The sequence below is a fragment of the Teleopsis dalmanni genome, chromosome 2 (assembly GCF_002237135.1).
Source record: "Teleopsis dalmanni isolate 2A chromosome 2, ASM223713v2, whole genome shotgun sequence".
NCBI lineage: Eukaryota > Metazoa > Arthropoda > Insecta > Diptera > Diopsidae > Teleopsis > Teleopsis dalmanni.
This window is the reverse complement of record NC_051847.1, coordinates 213,754,939-213,775,970: the sequence shown is the minus strand read 5'-3', so window position 1 is coordinate 213,775,970 and position 21,032 is coordinate 213,754,939. Positions and strand designations below refer to the sequence as shown.

The following is a 21,032-nucleotide window of genomic DNA, read 5'->3' as shown; positions in this document are numbered from 1 at the left end:
AATAAACAAAAGGTAGAAGGCTTGTTTGTTGGTAAGCATAAGTGTTTTGGTAAGTACGGTTTTCTGTGGAGGTGTGCGTTTTACAACCGAAAACAATATAAAAATTTAGTTTTTATAAATTCGTGTGAATGCGAAATTTCCAATAATTCTTAGAAATTATAAATACATTTAAATTGATTTTTACTAATTTATTTCAAGTATCTTAAGTTCTAGTTTTGCAAATTAACATGTTTTGTAAAAGTTTGTTCAATATACTTATTAATTTTATCTAAATTATATTTATTAAGTCAAAATAAACTTTCTCGATTGTTTTTAACAAATACATTCATTGGGGATGGATTTTTCAGATAATATTATCACGATAATTTTTGGAAGTAATCGAACAACTGAAAGTCCAACAATTAATATTAAAAACACTACATTCTTTTAAACAGTCACATCATTAAATATATGGAAATATAATATTAAAGTCAATGAGAATTTTAAAACTACTATCTACAATATAACCGATATATATACATATATGTATATGTTTTAAATAATCAAACAAAATAAAAATTAAGTTCTTAAGTTTCCATGTAAATGCGAAATTCTAATTTTTTATATGTTATTTTTTTTATTAAATACGATAAATACGATAATTTTAATAAAAAAAATTAATTATAGACCAATGTATAGAAATAAAAATGAACGTCTAAATATAAATAAAAATAAAATGTTTTTATATATACATATATGGATCATATGGATATAAAATATAATATTTATATGGATATAAATAAAAAATAAAAAAAAACTATATAATATATTTAAAAAAAAAACTAATACAAAATTATAAAATTTAAATGACTTTCAATTAATTTTTTAACGGTATTATTTTACAAACAAATTAATTATTATTGCAATTTAATGTCAATATCAGTTAATTACAAAATGAAGTTGTTTAATTTTTTGCTTAAATTTTGGTGTCAATTCCTTAATTGCTTAATTAATTATTTGAGACTAATTACGGAATAGTATACACCGCGACTCAGATAGAATATTGTAATAAATTAATTAGATATGTCATATGGTAAAAAAAAATTTTTTTCTATATTAAAATGTCAAAAGTTGTTAATACAAATAACATATAATATATATTCAGTTAAAGTAAAAAAGTTGTATAAAAAATTTTTAAAAAACTTTTACATTCATTCTACTTTTATATATAATATACACAGTCATTCAACTGAGTAATCCACTTAAGCTTTTGGCAAAAAAAAATATTTTCCCACAAAATCAATTTTAACAATTAATTTAAAATCCGCTGCCATGACAATGACAAAATCTTTTTACCTAAAATGCATTAAGACTAGTATATATAATATACATAAATACGCATATGTACCAAATATATATTTGGTATTTAATACGAATCGTTTAAGCCTCGTTAGCTAGCGTAGGTTTAGTTAAGTGTTGGTTTAGTTAATAAATTTGCATAGACTTACACTGCAAAAAAAAATTATGAGTAATTTTAGTAACGGCTTTATTTGCTTTTTGAGTGATTTTTTAATAAACTTTTTTATATACGTATATAAATAATTTTTTTTTAATAGTAAAAAGTTTTATTCACAAAAATTTTTGTTTATTTACATAACATAAAATATGTTTATCTTAAAACATTTTTAAAACTATATATAGTTTACTACATAAAAATATTTTCCTTGACCGTTTTATTTAATGTTTTGTGTAAATAATATAATTGGCAATTTATTTTTTACTTGTCTTGATATTTATATTAAATTTATGTGCAAACATAGTTTTGAAGCATGTCTTAAGTTGCTTTTTGACACCTTTTTAAAATTGGTTTATATGCCAACTGATGTGTCTTTAATTGAAGTATGGCATTAATAATTCGACTAGTGCTTTCAATTAGACTGTCGTTTTATCAATGTTTTTAAGTTTGAAAATAAATACTTATAAGGGTAGCAAAATTTAATTTATAAAACTTTCAAAAAGTAAGGTAACACCAATACACATTTAAACTAATAGTTTAAGCAAAATCATTTATAATACCTAATAGTATCTACTCTGATATAAATTCTGATTAAAGTTTTGATTTACATATACAGGTGTGTCTGAATATAATGAATACTTCTATATAGTGAACGTCTCGATATAGTGAATACCAAAATTTCTACATACATATATGCCTATATACCTTGATATAGTGAACATTTTTTTTTACAACTATTTTATATTGACAACTATTTGCGTATTCTTTCAATAAGCATACATATTTATATTTTCCTTCAAATTTATTATGATCTCTTACATTTCCAGACACAAATATGTATTTGGAACAAAACATGTCAAGCTTGATATAGTGAACAACCTGAATACTGTGAACAAGCTTTGTAATAATAAGTTAATTATACCCAAACTCTACTGTGTTATAATTAAAACGCAGGGATGTTTTCGAATGTGATTATTAAAATATTTTTAAAATAAGTGTTATGGTTTTAATAAGTATTTTTTATTTATCAAATATCTTTAATAATAAATTCAAAATTCACTTCAAATAATAATCTTCATTTAAAAAGCAAATCATAAATCCAATCCAAAATAGTCCACTGTGTCAGCAGTACTGTAAAGACTAAAAACCTAGTGATTATATATAGTGAAAACGTTTAACTAGTAAAGATTCATAAAAAAGGTAATCTACACCAACACACTTTCAAAGAACTTATGCCAACTCAAGCTAAAAGCCCAGCAGCTAAATTGCATGTACAAATTATTCACAAGAATAAATCTCTGTGCACTATTGACGTGTCACCAATGGCGCTTGCAGTCATTTCTTCACTTTAAACAGCAAGTGGCAGCGCTCAACTACGACAACAAGACAACTGCAACAACAACTAAAACAACAACAGCGGTCTATGTGTTGCCTTTGACAAAGCCGCCATAGATCTTCTAAACTGCTGGTAGAATAATTCTAAGCCCTATTAAAGCATTACAGCACTACAGCGTCGTTTTGCAGTTGATAACTTGGCATTTGTCACATAAATCACATAATAATATGTCACATTTCTTGCTGCTCTTCTTGCATCTACTCTTCATACTGCACTCGTTGTTAGTTACTCTCGGTGTTGCAGTTCTTGCAGCTGTCAATATCATTTGCTCGTTTGTTGCTGCTGTTGTTGTTGTGGTTGTTGTTGTTGTTTTTGGTAGTAGAAAAAGCAAAACATATGTTAACTTTTTCTTTCTTTTAAAATGTTGACACTTTCATGAGTACAAAAGACTTTACGATTCTATTTAATTTTTTTTTTTCGTTTTGCAACACTTTGACTTTGAGGCTTAGCGCTTTTGCTGCAAGCACAAAGCCGCGAAAGTAACAGAAATAAAGCGAAAACGTAATGTGATCAAGTAGAACTTCATTATCTTTGCCGATCGCTTTTTTAATGCTTTTAAATATAGAATTTGTTCTTTAATTTTTTTGTACTTTTATTTGTGCAAAATTGGGTTTTATTGTTGCTTAAATGCAGTACAATAAAAACTGAACGAGTAAAGAATTTCTAGACAATTACGAGCAATAAAAAAGTAACTAGAATGAGTACGCAGGTTTATTGGTTTTAGGTTGGAGAAATTGCTTTACTTTCGACATAAGTGAAAATTGTTCTTTATTGTGTGCTGATTCTTATGTTATAGATTATCGATTGTTCGGGAAGAAAATAAATATATTAAAAAAAAATTAGTTATGGTCGCAATAAAATGCGAGAATAATTAACAATTGAATTTGAATGAGAATCGTAAAAGATTTGATAAAAAAAAATATATAAAATAAGGCCAACAGAATTTAATAAATGAATAATTTACTTTCAGATAAGTAAAAATAAATAAACTTAAATATACATATCTATACATGAAAGCAATAGCAAACTCTTTAAATTCACAACAGATCTGTTAAGGATCGTTTTATATTTCAGCGCTCTATGGTAGTTTCCATTATTATTTAAAATCATAATTATTTATTAGTGAACTCGTTATTAAAATTTATTAAAATTCATTAAAATTTTAAAACAAATTATGCAAGTGCTAAGGTGTTGTTAATAAGTTTTTTATATTATATTATATCATAATAAAAAATATATTTGTTTTAAAAAAACTCAATGGACTTGTTTATTTATTTATATTAACTTTTTAAGAGTATAAAATATTGTTTGCTTCATAATATTAACCTAAGTACAATTCACCTCTCAACTTATATCAGGATAGTTTTTGGGAAGTAATCAAAAGTATGAAAGCTTGTTAATAAATATATTATAAGCACTTTTTATTAAACATATTGCACTTTCCATGAATATATTTAATCAAATATATTACAATTTAATATAATAGTTATTGAAAATTCCATTGCTAATGGCAATCACATGTCAACCAATATATATCAATACAATATAAATGTATTAATATACCCAAATGTTCTATATGCAAAAAGCCCTTGTATTATATCTGAAAAGTTTATATTATATATGTTTAATATACTGCAATTAAAGTAAATAAGAATTCTAATTCACTGGCAAATCATAAACTAATGATATCTTTTTAATACAAGCGGACTAATTTAAAATATATGATAATATATGATATAAAAAATTAAATTTAATAACATCCTTATTTTTGCACTTAATTTATCATTTATTTATATTTTTTTAAGATTCTTTAGAAAATCGCGATTAGAATATGTAAAGCCGCACATCCTCATGCCAAATGTTCATTGCCGCTGTGCACAAAGTGAGGTGCAGCCTTATTAGGTAAGTAATGTGGCATGTTCTGATGTCGAAATCACTATCTGAAGTTGATATCAAAATATCTTATAAATGCTTTTGGCATAACGCTGAAGAAGCAGCACTTGCCTTGTTCTGACCATTGCAGTTCTAGCCAATAAAATCTTTTTTATTATTTCCTGCTGCCGTTGCAACAATTCACGCTGTGCCCCGCAGCTCTCGTAAAATATTATAAAAATTGAGTGTATCAAATGAAATGATAAAATGCATTAATATTTATTTGAAAATGCATTTACTCACTATTCATTTAATATAATGTTTTTATCATTTTATTAGTGCATTTTTAGAGTATTTATCTTGAAAGGAATGGACTAAGTAAATAAAGCACTTAAATTGCAGCTGTATTAAATTGCAGTAAGCGGATTAAAGTAGTTTTATGACTAAAATTATATACTTTAAAGCAGATTGCATGAGATTTAAGTAAGTTTCCAGCTATTTTTTTTTTAATGTTAGCGTAATTTTCTTTTAAATTATTAAAAAAATTTTAGTTTGCAAATAAGTTAGATTCTCTTCAAGTTAAAAATTAAGCAAAGAAAATTACATATATTTATGTTTCTATTTTCAATTCTAATACATATTTTTTATATATAAAAAATATTTGTTTATGAAACTTTATAAATTTCATTACAACATAAATCTATTTAAGTTTATCAAAAGAAATAAAAAATAAGAATTTTAAATTAAATAAATAAAAATCTGTTGAGCATCAGGCTTTATTAAAATAAAATTTTTTGCTTCATCATTAAGTTTAAGTTTATGACTTAGCAAAGCCTAATAATTAATGTAGACAAAAAATAGAAGCTTATAATTTCTACTAAAATTTTGTATAATAAAAAAATACATAAAATAATAATAATGACATAATCAAATAATGGTAGCCATCTAAGCTGATTTTTATAATGACAGTAGCGATTTTTCCTTAGAAAATAGCCACCCCAAATCCCGGCAAACCAATATTAAAAAAATTTTATGTTTGAACAAAATTTTTAAGAGATTATTTTGATTAATTATATAACCTAAAATTTGTTGTATTAATTTAAAAAATATATAAATTAGTTTTACTAACAGCTCAAACATATAATAAAATAATATTATGTTTATTTTTCAAATTTGAAAAAAAAAACTTTAAATTAAGATTACTATTTTATAGTTTATAGCTTCATTTAATAGTATATGAAAAAATAATTTGGAAGTATAGTTTTTTAAATGAATTATATTTCTAATATGAAACGGTATATTTTTAAAACTTGCAGGCTCCAAACATTTGAATATTGTGGGAATTATGTTCAATGTATCGCTTTAATAATAAAAAAAAAGAAAAAACTCCATAAATATAAAAATTATTGAAGTTAATATTTTAACACTGATTCATTAGTTTCAATTAACTTATCAATATAAGTAATCTTTAAACTTATATTATAACATATTTGCGGCTTGAAATTTTATTATTAAGGTACTTCATGTCATTTTAATTTAAAATAAAATTTTATCTTATAAATTCTTAATTTATATGTTGTTTTTAATAGAATATTAGAGTCACTGCAATATTGATCTACATTTACACATAATCTCAGTGATTTTTATGTTACTTTATGTGATTATTAGTTTAATCAGACTCGTTTAATTAAATTGACTATTACAAAAGTGAATAATTAAATAATAATTATTTTAAATATTTTTACATTGTATTTAATACATTTTTACAAATTAATTTATTAATTTTTGATGAATTAATAAACTGTATAAAAATGTATTATATAGTATATGTATAAATATTATTAATTTTAAATGTAAACATCATAAAATAATGACACGTGCTTGATATGCTTGAGTATGTATAATTAATATTCTAATTTTTAATTAATTATTCACTAAACAATAATAAAAATTTTTCATTTTTACTTCAACTGAACACACCTTAAATGTCAATATTAAATTTACGATATTCTAAACGCTTATATGAAATTTATGTTTTCACAATATATATAATTTTCTAAAAATCATTTTATATATTTATTTAAAATAATTTTATTTTGAGAATTTTTTTTTTATTCGTTTTTAGTAGTTTGCGGTATGAAATTTGCATAAATTATTTTTTTGCCTGTATTTTCATGTTCATTATTCTAACCATCGGGCGTTTCACATTTCTGGCTGTGATAAGTGTTAATGTTTTTACATGAATCAATATATCAATTTTAGAATCAAATACGGCATTGGAGGTTTTCATCAAAGCAAAATACTAACTATTTGTAAAACAAACAGATTTTGTGTTTTAAAAATTAAATGCTTGAAAATTTGCGTTTCAAGTGCTGTACTTGACCTTCAAATATTGTTTTGGCGCCTAAGCGTAAAATTCAAAAACTTTCAGTATTAAACGACAGAAATAAAGAAGAAGAATTAATACAAACATATAAATATTTTTTTTTACATTGCGTTGAAATTAAAAATTATTAAATAATTTTCATTATTATTATGGATCCACACTAGGATTGGTATTCGGTTATAGGTTTCTTTTAGGTTTAAGTCTCTACGCCGAACAGAAAATAATTAGAATATATGGAAACAAATTTTTTAAATAATTAATTAATAATGTTAGTAACGTGCACAATCAGTTATACAAAAGCTAAAGAAACTGTAACCAACTTTTTGATTTAATTCGAACTCTTTAACTAGTGTTAGATAACATCAAGAAATTGCTTTCAATTATTTACTTCAGTGGCAGGCAGACAACAGCCTCTAAATAATTAATATTTTAACTGTATAATTTGATTTTGTTTTTATTTTTTTCAATGAAAAAAATTATTGTATTTATAAAAAAAAAAAGATTTTTAATTTGCGTATTTTATACATTAAAAATTTCCTAAAAAAATGTATATAAAACCTTTTTTAAATGCGTATTTCTAACTACAACCGATGACATAACTTAATTTAGAAAATCATTTTACAAGGGAAAAATTTTTTTAAAAACATAAACAGCATATTTAGCTGACTTTATGATTTAATGAAAATAAAATTATGTAAAATATAAAAATTTATGTTAATTTTAAGCTGAACAATATTATAACTGGTTTTGCAAAAATTCTTATGAATCATTTAAATTCTTTTTTTTTTGTCTATGAAAACAATAAGCATAGGCATAATGTCAACAAAATACTATATAAGCAATAGAGGATTTATATGTATATACGTATTAATTTATTTTTAGTAACAACTTTAATACGCAGTCAAAAAAACAGTAAAGAAAGACCGTTGGCAGAAAAAAAGTTGAAAAAAAATTAAATACTATAAAAAGAGTTAATAGTAATAATTATAATAATATTAGTAAGAAAAAAAGAATCAACATCATATTTTAAAAATAAATATTTTCATCTTCTCTTACTTCTTTAAAGGCTAAAACAACCAATTAAATATTTTAAACAGTTAAGCACAAAATTTTACAAAATAAAAAAAAATAAATTTCAACATAATAATTATAATTTAAAACAAGTTCTGGTGTGGTTTTTTGCAGTGTTTTTTTTTCTTTTACTCAAATTTTTATTTTCTTTTTTTTGTGGAAAATTTATAAAGAAACTGAAGCGTAAAAATTCAGATTAAAAAGTTTAACATAACTGACCAGAAGCAAAATTTTAATTTTTTTTATACAAATTATTGCAATAAGTATGGTAAAAAAATATAGATTTTTTAAATTTTTTTTGTTATATACTGCAGACTGTTTTAAGAAAAAATATGAAAAAGTCTTTCTGAATTATGTCATTTCCTATAATGTATAAAAAAACTTAGGATCTTAAGTATATAAGAAAAATTTCTTGAATAATTTTAGCTGTTTCCATCACACAAAAAAAAGTAATAATAAAAACTAATTCTTAAAGCTTTGATTTATGTTGGCTTTAAAATTTAAATTTTTTTCTTTGTAGAAAATTAATTTTATGTCTAAATTATATTACTATTTGCAACTTCTTTTAAAAAAATTATGATTATTCTATTCACTAAATTTGTGAAACAATATACAGCAATTAAACATTTTTTTTCAAACATTTCTACTTGATTTGGAGTATTGAATTCACTGTTGAAAACAATGCTTCACCGGATGTATTCTTTTGAAGGTAGAAAAAACTTAAAAAATTATTTTTAAATAGTTATATAATATTAATGCAGAATAAAAGAAAGAATATTTTAACCAGACATGTGTTCTTATACATGTCATAATTATTTTATATATGTATATAAGAGCACACCACTCAGAAATATTTTTTTTATATGCAACAATATTTTATTTAATATTTTAGACACTTGTTTTTAAATAACATTGTTATTAAAAACATACTTTTGATACACAAATATTGTATATAAAACCCTGTAATTAAATTAATAAAATTTAATATATATATGCAACATTCGAGCTATTTAATCACAAAATTTTATATTTTGTAGTTATATGTAGCAAATAAAATAATAAATATATGAGTAATTATGTATACATATATTTGTCCCTACGTAAAATAATTTATTTGTTGTGTATTTTTAAATATTTAAATTTGTAACAAATTACTAAAAATTAATTAAATTAGAAAAACAACAAAATATTGCACAAATATTTCCACATGTTGCCAATTATTAAATATTTAAATTCGAACATATAAAACTATAATTGCATTTGTTTAAGGAACTACATTTTTTAAATAAAGTCAAAACAAATAAAAAACTATTGCTATTTATTTAGTTCTCAAACAAAAGTTCTTATTGCCACTCAATTAATTTCTATTGTGAATGAAAATTTATTTCCTGACATTGCACAAGAACAATGAACTGAGATTAAGCAGACCATAAGCTTAATTTTAACACACTTACACTAAGCCAATCATGCTCGCTTCGAAGGAGCCTAATTCGTAAATCCTCCACACAAACATTTTGCTGTGTAAATTTGGTAAAATTTATGCTATAAAATGTAAAGGAACTTAGTCATTTTGCTTTTAAGATAACTAATTAACAAAAATAATATTAATGAGAACAACAGAGTAAACTTAAAAAAATATATATAAAAGAAAAGAGAAACTTATAGCTTCAATAGAAGAAAAGACCACAACAACAAAAATGACTGCACAGACTACAAGTAACAAAAGCATAATTCGATTACGTTTATAATCCTATTATGTTAACAACTTAAGAACTTCATACATATTTCATTATTTACATTAAAAATGTTTTATATTTTTCGTTTGGTTTTTTGAACAAAAGTTTTATGCTATGATTTTTTGGTATATTTTTAGCTAATTGAGCTGCTGTTTTTGCATATAATTTTAAAGTTCGTTTACCTATACAAAAACTTTCAAAAAATACAAGAAAATTAAGTTGAATGATGTTTAAAGATTGAATTAACTGATGATTAACATTTTTTGAAAGGTAAAAAATTTTTCTTAAATGTGCCTGTTGGCTGATATTTATTAATAAATTACAAGGAAAAGAAAATCTTATTAGAAACATAAATGAAGTTTAGACAGTAGTTTGGATAAGGAAAAGAATATCATACAATATTATTAAAATTGAATAATTTTATTTATCAATTTTTAAGCGGGTTTATTGGTGAATTTAAATAAAAAATATAAACTATAATTTATTATAGTTAAAATAAATAATTTCATGGAATTCAATAAATAACTATAAATATTTAATAATATCTATAGCCTAGTATTAACATCCATTTCGCACTAAAAATAGACATGAAACTGGATATATAAACAAATTTCTTAAATGTCAAAATTTTATGGAAAATCAGTTTACAATTTATACAAAAAATATTCCACACAAAAATATTTTTAAAATAACTAAATTTAGTAGAAAATTAATTTTATATGGAATTTACGTCAATTTTTCGTGCAATATTGATGTTAGTAAGCTTAATATAAGTTTTTTTTTGTAATATTTGATTTTACAACAGTTAAAGTGTACTTTAATCCATTAAAGTACTAAACTGTTACTTTAGCTTCTTTAAATTTTAACTTAATTTTAGTTTTTAACGAAAATGATAAGCGACATTTTTAGAGGAACTGTTTAAGGTTAAGAGGCGTGACTGACATCATACCAAAATGCAAACATTTATTTTACATTAAAAATTTGTATTGTAAAGTTTAAAATAAGCACCAAAGAATAAAATAATAAATTGCAATGACTTTAAGTTTTTTCCCTCTGATATATGTTTGTGAATCCATTGTATTTATAGAATATACAAAACATATATAAGCAGACAGACAAATAATGTTACATATGAACATACAGAAAGACAGACGGAAAATTATACGCATTGTATTGTGCTCGTATTTTGTTGTCTGTCTGCTAAATTTGTAAACGTTTATAAGTACATATGTGCATTTAGGTTTGCAAATTTAGATGTGTTTTTGTAAATCGTTTTTATACTCCTCACACTATTCAGTTAAAACCTTGTAAATATTTTGGCTTGTAGTATGTGTAAAGTGTTGGCGCCCTTTAGGAGTTACTTCTGTTGCGTGAACTTTACGCGCGTTCTATAGGATAGACAAAGGCTAGACAGATTCTTCAACAACAAAAATTTCCTCCTTTTTTTGGATAAGAAATCAAGAAAAAATGCACACATTTCTTTACCTTTAGTAGAGAAGAAAGTTTATAAGAAAGTTGGAAAAGTATAATTTATCCTTTGATAGAATTATTTTATTTCTTCAAAATAGTGAAAGTGGTGAAAATTTAAACGAACATATGTATTTTTTGTAAACAGTTTGTTTCCTTTAATATCCATAAAAAATTTTATATGAATCTTTAAACAATTCAAATATTATTAAACAAAATTAAATATTTTAACAATTATAAATAATTTTATATGAATCTTTTAACAGTTTAAAAATTATTAAAGAAAATTAGATACTTTATTATAGTTAAGCCTAATTTATAGCAAAAAGTTATTTAGCACATGGTAGCAATAAAAAAAGATTTCCAATAATAATATTTATTAATTGTTGTATGTATATAAAATACTTACAACACTTATTTTCTTTCAAATAATAAATTAATTGTGTCAGCCATTTTAACCATATCAATTCACAATAGTGTTAACGGACTAGTTATCGGAAGTGCGGCAATCATATAATTCGAATTCATATAATAACAATTCATACATTGAACACATACTTCTATGCCATAATTTTAAAATCAAAAGCAGAACTCAGATATATTTTACTATAAATATTCTTTTATTTGCATTCAATTCGAATCAAAATGAGGATTCAGATATATCCAGAGTTTAGAGAAATGTAAAAATTAAATATCACTTCAAATTTCAATTTGCTGTGTATGCAAACGTAAGTCTTCACTGACTTTACAGTAATATATATTAAAACGCCTGGTTTCAGTATGCACAAAAAGCATTTAAATGCTTTACAGTTTCCTTAAAAATTTGCAAATGTTGTTTTTTTTTTTTGTGACCATTAATATTTATTTTTGCAATGGTTTGTGGCCATTTAAAAAAGGTCAACAAAAATAAAAGTAATAATACTAGAAGTAAGTCACAAACAGCACATAGCCAACGAAGCCCTTACCTACGATTGCAGTACAACACGGTTGAATAAATATTCAAGCGCAGACTTTACTTTTTGCAACAAAATTTAATATAAAAAATTATAAAAAATAATATTAAATAAAAAAATTCATATTTTTATACAATAATGAATGTAAATATATTTACATATATGTAATGCATACATTTATAAATTTTTTTAGTTATGGCTAATAATAATAATCATCGAAATGTATATAAATATATTAAGCACGATTATTGAGAAAATGAAAACAAGACTGACTGATTTTCATATAGTAATAAATTTCAATGCTTAATTTTAAATGTTTATGCATATTTTATTTATTTACAAATATTTTTTACTTAAATATATTTTTGAAGAGAAGTAGCGTTAAGTAATTATACACTTACAAAACAGTTTTTAGTATAACATTTATTATTATTGCCACATTCGTAGTGTTCAGAGTAACAAGTTTAATATTTTTCAAGTTCAATTTATGCATTTATTTACTATACAAGTATCTCCATGATCGCAAATACAACAAAAAAAAAATAAAAATAAAAAAAACTGTTAAGTTACTGGTAGCTATGTGCGAAAAATTAGCTAAATAAATAGAAAAATGTACGTTTCAATTAAAATTGCTATTAATGTTAAAAACTATAAATATTTCTTTTATTTGCATGTAGACATTTTATTTACAATTCTTATTTCTTCTTTTATACTTTTTTTTTATTTATGAAATTTTTTTAGCAACCATTAAAAATTCTGTGTTTTGTTAGACTTCCTCGGTCACAGCTGCATTTATTTCATTCACAATAAAAGCACAAAAAAATAATGCGGCGTACAAAAAGGACGCGGTCTGTCCGTACAGTACATACCAGACTTTTTCCTACTGTACACATGTTTAAACAAAAATTCGACTATTTTACTATTACACGTATGACTTTTTTGTAACATTCGTATTTTTTTTTTGTTTTTGTAAAAAAGATTTGAGCATTTTTTTTAAAAAAATTTTTGTTCTTCTATATTTTTGTATTATTGTTTTGTTTTTATTCATCAATAAATCTAGACGTTATGGTTTGTGCTTAGGAAGCGCAAACAAAAATATAAATGGCATAGGAGAAAAAAAATATTGAAATGTTTTGGCAGCTTGCATATAAATCACATTTTTAGTGCTGCAGGTTCCTAACTGTATAACTGTATAATCGGTGAAGCCTGTTGGGGGCAGCAAACACACCTTATTGTTTAGTTAAGTTTTTCGATGTTAGTTTTTGAACTTTTATTGTTTTATGAATGAATGAGTCAAGTTAAAAAGTGTATTAGCTTAGCTGCTGCATTCATACACGATGGAAACACCTGCTGCTACGCAACCAGTGTTGGTAACCATAAAAATCTGCTGTTGCTGCCCATTGATAACAACTGCTTTTGAGCCAATGGCATTTGCTGAGGTCTTGGCTTAAAGTTACAGCATTGTGAGTTGCTGTTTGGTGCTACCGAAAAATATCAAAAAACTAGTCATATTTTCTATTATATATGGCACTGGAATATATGATTTCAACGCAGACTTCAATGAAGAAAAAAGCTTTTTATTGCAAAGTCCTTTTTGCCAATTTTAGTTATTGCTTTTAGTTCAGTTTTGCATTATTTGTTGCTACTGCAATGGCAGCAAAAAGATATCAACAGCACCACATATTGTGCGGTATGGTATGTCTACGTTGGCACTTCTATGACTTTTGCTTGCTCTTACATATGTGTAAGTTGTTGCCTCGAGCCATTTTGCGTTTGTAACTAAAGTTGTGATAAAAACAATTTCCGAAAAAGTTTATCATTTTCAAAACTACATATAAATCTTTAGATTTTTTTTATTTCGCTTTTGGTGTTTTGCTTGGTTTTATGCCACAAAATATTCTTTACACTTTTACTGTTCAACAGAAATATTTATTATTTCACTGTTGTTCTTTTTGCTTTGTAAGTTTTTAAAAAGCTTTTACACCACTATAATGAAATTGTCATAAAATATGAAAAAGTATTGCAGAATTTTTATGTCCTCTGCGAGGGTGACACTATTGAAATAGTGCAGATTTCAAGTAGAAAAATATATGGCCACTATAAATTTTATGAACTTTAGTGACTATCATTTATTTTATTTCAATTAAATGTGCATAAAAAATTTTTTCCTGCAAAATTTTCGAAAAATGTTTACAACTTTTTAACTTTTTTTATGCACTAAATATTTAAATTTAATTTAGAAAAGGAAATCAATGTAGTGCTAACTAAATCTTAATACTCGATAGCATAAGTAATGCAGCATCTTATCCACAACTTAACGTTTTAAAAAGTAGTTATTTAAATTAATGACTAACAGAATAGAGACTGACGGATTGTCGGAATAAGTGAACCAACCAACATGTTTTATAGAACATTTAAAAAGGTTGTGAATGGTATTAAAATCTTGCAGGAAAGGGAAACCACTCAATTACTGTACCATAAAAGCATACTTAAATATATCACTACTCTCTCTTAAGAGAGAGCTTCTTGAAAATTTTCAGGTCAATTTAGTTTGATTAACGTCTGTAAGCATTTCTAAACCAAATGTTAGCAGAAAGTTCTATGAGAACATTTAAATCTTAACTGAATATCAAGAGAGTTCAATTTTATTCTATCTGGCTTCCCATTTGAAATGGCGTGCCTTTTTGGAGTATAGTCAAAACATCTAAGTAATCTGGGGGACCATTACATCTATGCAAACAATTATTGAAGTGTTCTCAAATAGAAGAATAAAATTTATTATAAGAAAAATCAAGGATGTGCAGAAATCTATTGTCAAAAACCACATAACATGATTTTAATATGAAGAAATAGATTGAAAGTATTCGAATACTAGCATATTTGCAATATGAGTAAGTTAAATAAATAAATTCTTAACACTAATTTATTTTTAATTTCTAGTACAAAGCAGTTTCGGCTGCTGTCAGATATGTGTGAACAAATCAACTTTTCCATGTTTAATAGCTCCATAAATTTGCGAGTAGTTGCAACGCTAAACACCAAATTGGAAATTGCTGAAATGTTCTTTAATCATCATAAAAAAGAATAATTTTTATTTAATATGTGAAAAAATGTGTAGTTTGTTGTGCTTATATATTAGTAGAAAGTATATTTAATACTTGTAGGACTTAAACACATTCAATTGCTTAGAATATTTGTTTATAATTTTTTTTACAAACATTTAAATTGCATAAAAAATTTTAATTACACATACTTCAGCATTAGAAAGAAAATTAAATTATTTACTTATTAGAAAAATAGTCAAGCTGTTGGCAATCATGAGGAGCTTCTCCTTCGTTGCTCATTTTAATGATTCTTAATCTTAACCATATATCTAAAGTGGAGAAGTTCATAGCAAAATCAGTTCTTCCTACCTACTATATAAATTTAATTACAAAATGCAGTATTTTAATATTAATTAATTTCAGCAAAAAATTGCTTAGACATTATTCTTCCTTTTATTTTAGTATACATTATACTATGAGCACTAATCGTACAATTTCTGTAGTATAATTAGTTTTTGATTTATGCCACAAACTTGTTGTGGTAGACCACATACATAGTTAGTTCTTTCTATATTAAAGACATGGATTGGTTGCACGACATGCATAAGTAACGTGTGTAAAGCAAAAATTTTCACGTGTGCATAATTGAAAATATTTCATGCATATTACCTGCCTATTTCGTACGTAAATTGCACTTTAATAAGTTTCAATAAGATTTTTTCTTACGCTGCACTGCGTTAGTCCTTCATGCTAATAACTGAGTGTCTTTTAACCTTAACGCATAAATTCTAATTAACTCAAACCCTTTTCCTACATTTTTTTTAAACATTATTTTATTCATTATTATTTTTGTTTTTTGCGCTTTATTTTATTTTGCATTTATTTTTTTAATGTGCACTTGCACATTTGTAATCAAAGTAAAATAAGCATCCAGGAGGCAGGCAGGCAGGCAAGTCACACTCGAAACAGCTCAAAATGAAAAATTACAAGAAGCATCTTTGCGCAGCGCTGAATAAAAGGCACACAACTGCAGCATTCAAATAAAAAAAATTTTAGAAGACCCTGAACTTTAGATTTTCAACCGACCACATTGCGATACGCAAAGGATTGTCATGGCACTGACTGAACGTACTCAACGCGCGCTACACTCTGAATATACTCGCTCTTTTTTTTTTACACCAATTTTTTATAAAAGTAGTGTTGGCAGTGAGTGAGCAAATATTAAAACTTATAGGCAAAGGGGTTTATTTTATGTTTATGGCGACATAACAAGAAAAATAATTGCTATTTACTATTTTACTCTTTGCAATTTTCATAACAATAAGTAACAGCATATTTGTTTTGTGATAGTTATCTTTTTTTCTGTGTAGTTCTGTGTTAAGCAAAATAAAATTTAGAATTTAATATTTACATGTAAGTGACTAGCTCACACGGGAGCGACAACAGCATAAGCCAGTGCTACCTATTCAAATGTCTTTCTATTGTCCTGCCGTTGAAAGCAGTTGTCATATTCAGCCTGTATGCTACATACACTACTATTTTTCAGCGGCCGACAGTTTTTTATTGTGAATGATCTTATGAGTAGCTCCGCAAAGAATTTGTGGAAAAACAAATTTTATATAAAATAAAATTTTGTAATTTTTTTTTAGCATATTCAGTCTCCATTTCAGTGTCACATTTAAGCTTAAATTGTGGAGAATTTATTTTAAATGTGTAATATTTTCATTAGAACTTTCTTTCAGACACTAACCGCAATTATTCAACATTTTTTCTTTACGTCAGTTCAGACGAATGAATTAATCTAGTTTGTTGTTGTTGGCATTCAGCTCAACTGCTGTTGCTACTCTTGCAGTTGTTGTTGTTGTTGTGAATTGCTTTGAATGACTTCAAGTGCAAAAATATGAATGAATTTGTTAAGGAAAAGGTACTTTTATGCAAAATATTTTATACGTTTTTATAAAATGGAGAATGTTTTTATATATTTCCAAGTTTTATGAATGAATTGCTCGACTAGCGTAAAAACAAATGCGTCAACGTATTTAGATTAACTGAAGTTGTTGGGATTTTCTGTAAGCACGCATTTTATTTTTTATAATTTCATTCAGTTTAATATTAGTTTGATTTTAATGTAAACATAATTTAATATAAATATATTTTAAATGTATTTAAAATATTGTTATATTAAACTAATTAAAAAATGGTATTAGGAAAAGTATTCATATATTTGAAAATGCATCAATGAGATTACATATATAAAATGTTAAGAATAATAAAAAAAATAAAATAAAACTAACAATAATGAAATCGTGAGTAATTTCAATTTATTATTATATTAATTAAATAATTAATTACCTGTAAATCAACACCTATTTGTAATTAAATTTGTTGAAATATTTTTTTATATTTATTTATAGTCGTGGTTTATTTATTTTCAATTATTATTCTTTCCACAAGTTAATAAAATTAAAAGTGATTAAATGAAGTTTCTAAATTTCTCTAGAATTTCATTAATTTTGGAATAGTTAATTAAAAATTTTTAAGTACATTTTTAATAAAAATTTTTTGTAATCATCCTACATATAATTTTGTTTTTGTTTTTTGGTAATAGAAAAAATTAAAATTATCTTACATATTTTATTATTTTATTCTTAATTTATTTTATGTAATATTGCATGTACATATTGCATGTACATATTGCATATAGTATATATTTCAATATATCAGTCACATAAATTTTTATATATATTGTATAAATTTCACGTATAAGCAAATGATATGTTCATTGGTAGAACAGTTACTAATAGATTGATTTAATTATTTTTTAGTGTTTTAAAAGGAATATTATGGAAAAATAATTATGAAAAGATTTGAATATTCAAAAAATTGCATCACGAATGACAATTAATTAAAATGACCAAATAAAGTGACCAGGCTCTATAAACATCAAACCTAAAAGTAATCAGCACAGCAATAAAAGGAAGACCAAATTCTACATAATCTGAAGTTCTATTGCCAAAGAAATGGCCACAAAATACAGAACGCAGCTTGAGAGTTTAAAAAATTATTGCAAAATTTTACTAAACATTTATATTAGTTTGATGCAAAAACATAGGCACAATATTATATATAGTTGATCTTTTTGAACACAAATTAATGAATAAGAATTTAAAATCTATTTAATAAAAGTAACGTTCTTAGTAAATAATAAAAAAATTTATTAATAATATAATTTAAATTATTAATAATAATTTAATTTAATTTTATTTTGTTGCATAATTAATTACAATTCAATACAAATAAAATTCAAAAAAAAGTTGTAAGTTATAAAAATGTTATATAATTAAAAAATGTTTGAATAACTAAAATGTAATTTAATACTAAATATAAATATTATTTATTAGTAATTTTTTTTTAACTTTTAATTTATATACTATTATACAACTTTATGTATTATGTTAAGATAATACCCTTTTTAGATATGTTTCCTGCAAATACTTATATGAAGTAATAAATTAAAAAATATATAAAGAAGAAAAAATATTTAAAATGGTAATAATAAAATTAATCAAAATTAATTAATTAATACTTAATATTAATTAAATAATTTTTTTTTTGAAAACTGTTTTTCCTTTAAATTCGGAATTTTAATTTTATTGTTTAATATGGGATCAATTTTTATATTAATTAGATTAATAAAATTAAAAGTATAAGTAAAACAATTCAACAAATAATTCAGCAAATAAATTATTAATATAATTTAAGAAAAAAAATTTTGATAATAGATTTTCTGTTTTAATAAAATTATATTAGTATTTTGCAGTACAAATTCTAACACAATTTTGTTAAATATAAAATCCATTATCAAATATCTTTTGCAATAAATTTATTAACGTACTTACTGCTAATTATTCTGCGATATTTGTACTTTTAATATTAAAAAATCTAATTTATAAAATAATGGATTTTAAAATATATATTTATTTAAAATATTGCAAAAAAAATTCTACATAAAATAATTCGTTTTATTATTTTTATTATTATATTATAACATTATTATATTATAATATATTTTATATGGGTATTATATATTTAGTAAATAAATTTAAATTGATTTGAGTAGATATTATATTATATTTTATATGAGTATTATATATTTCTTAAATGGATATAAGTTAAACAAAAATCAAATATTATTTAAAATTATAATTTTAAATATATTTGCAAATTTTTATTGGAAATTTGTACTGCCATTTTTGGAATTTTTATATTAGCACTATATTATAGTGTAATAAAGTTTGGATCTGATATACCCAAAATTTTCAAAACTCACAAATTTTATTATAAAATATTAAACAGATTTCTCAATAAATACCACTTCACATATATTTGATTAAAAATAATTACTTTTTATAATTTTATACTTAGAAATCAATACTTCTACGCATAACACATAATGCAGTTATCCTTTTTATTTAAAAATTTTTCTCAATTATGAAATGAAACTCACCTTTTTTAATTAAAAATGTCGAAAAAATTTCTAAAGTCGTTTTGTCACAATTGCCAAACTTTAATAAAGAAAAGTTCACTTTTCAGAATCGCAAATATCCTTTTTGCTGTTCAGTTTATTTTAGTTAAGAACTTTGCACTTTCTTCACTTTTCAACGAATATCGAAATAATTGCTAAGCTGAAGTTGCCTCAGCAAATCTCGATTCGATAATTCAACTTTTGATTTCACTGCAGTCCTTGCGACTATCCTTTAAGCCACACTGTGTTCATTAGCTTGATTTTATTTTTTAGTTAAACTCACTTTTTTATTGACAATGTTTTAATATATCGTTATTTTAATAATAGCAAAATAATTTTTGAAATATTCTTATTTTATTAAAAAAATACTTTTCAAAAAAATTGTTTCTTTTGGGCGCTTGCTTGCCTAATGCTTTGTGGCTGCGCAAAATGATCCGTATTGGTCTGTATTGGCAATAAAATTAATTTCACAAAATTTATTTTAATTAAACAAATTTTAAATTAACTGAAATGATTAGAAGTAATATTGCAAGAAGATGTTACGACGACCAACTTTGGTTGTTGGCAGCAGATACAACCGCTTCATTTAATTCAAAGAGACTCGGAGTAATAACTTCTCAACGCTTGTTTTTATAGCCTCCGTAGAGCGGCGGTGATTTGGAGAAAAGCAACGGACGAGACAGACAACAACAATAACGTCGGCGACTACGTTAACGGCGCGGACACTACACAAAAAAAATACTTAGCATCAACAACAACAGCAGCAGCAGCAACAATTCAAACAATAGCTGCAGCAACAGCAAACGCAATACCAAACCAATATCAACCGGCAACGAGCAACTAGCAACAACAGCAAAAGCCAAAGCAACATCGAACCAAATCAAACAAACGAGAGAACTTAAAACACAAATTCACAACAAATGCTTTTAAAAAAGAAAAAGAAAAAACAAAGAAAAAAGGCAAAAAACCAAAATCAAAGTAAGCAAAAGCAAATATAAAACACAATCAAAGAACATAAACGTAGTAAATTCTCGTATGCTGTTACGCCGGCAGCTAGCAGTTGTAGAGCGTAAGCAGCAATTAAACG

At 24.2% G+C, this 21,032-nt stretch overlaps 1 protein-coding gene across 19 annotated transcripts in view; it reads right to left on the bottom strand.

The window, feature by feature from the left end:
- Window positions 1-20,561, bottom strand: part of LOC119683759 (titin) — a 109,006-nt gene extending 88,445 nt beyond the window's left edge. For 18 of the 19 annotated variants that reach the window (XM_038097600.1, XM_038097603.1, XM_038097618.1 and 15 more), the window contains exon 1: window positions 19,928-20,560. The gene's annotated coding sequence lies outside the window, so the exon portion shown is untranslated. Of the gene's footprint in view, window positions 1-19,927 lie in introns of all 19 variants that reach the window. The other variant, XM_038097619.1, reaches the window with a different exon arrangement.
- Window positions 20,562-21,032: the final 471 nt, after the last annotated feature.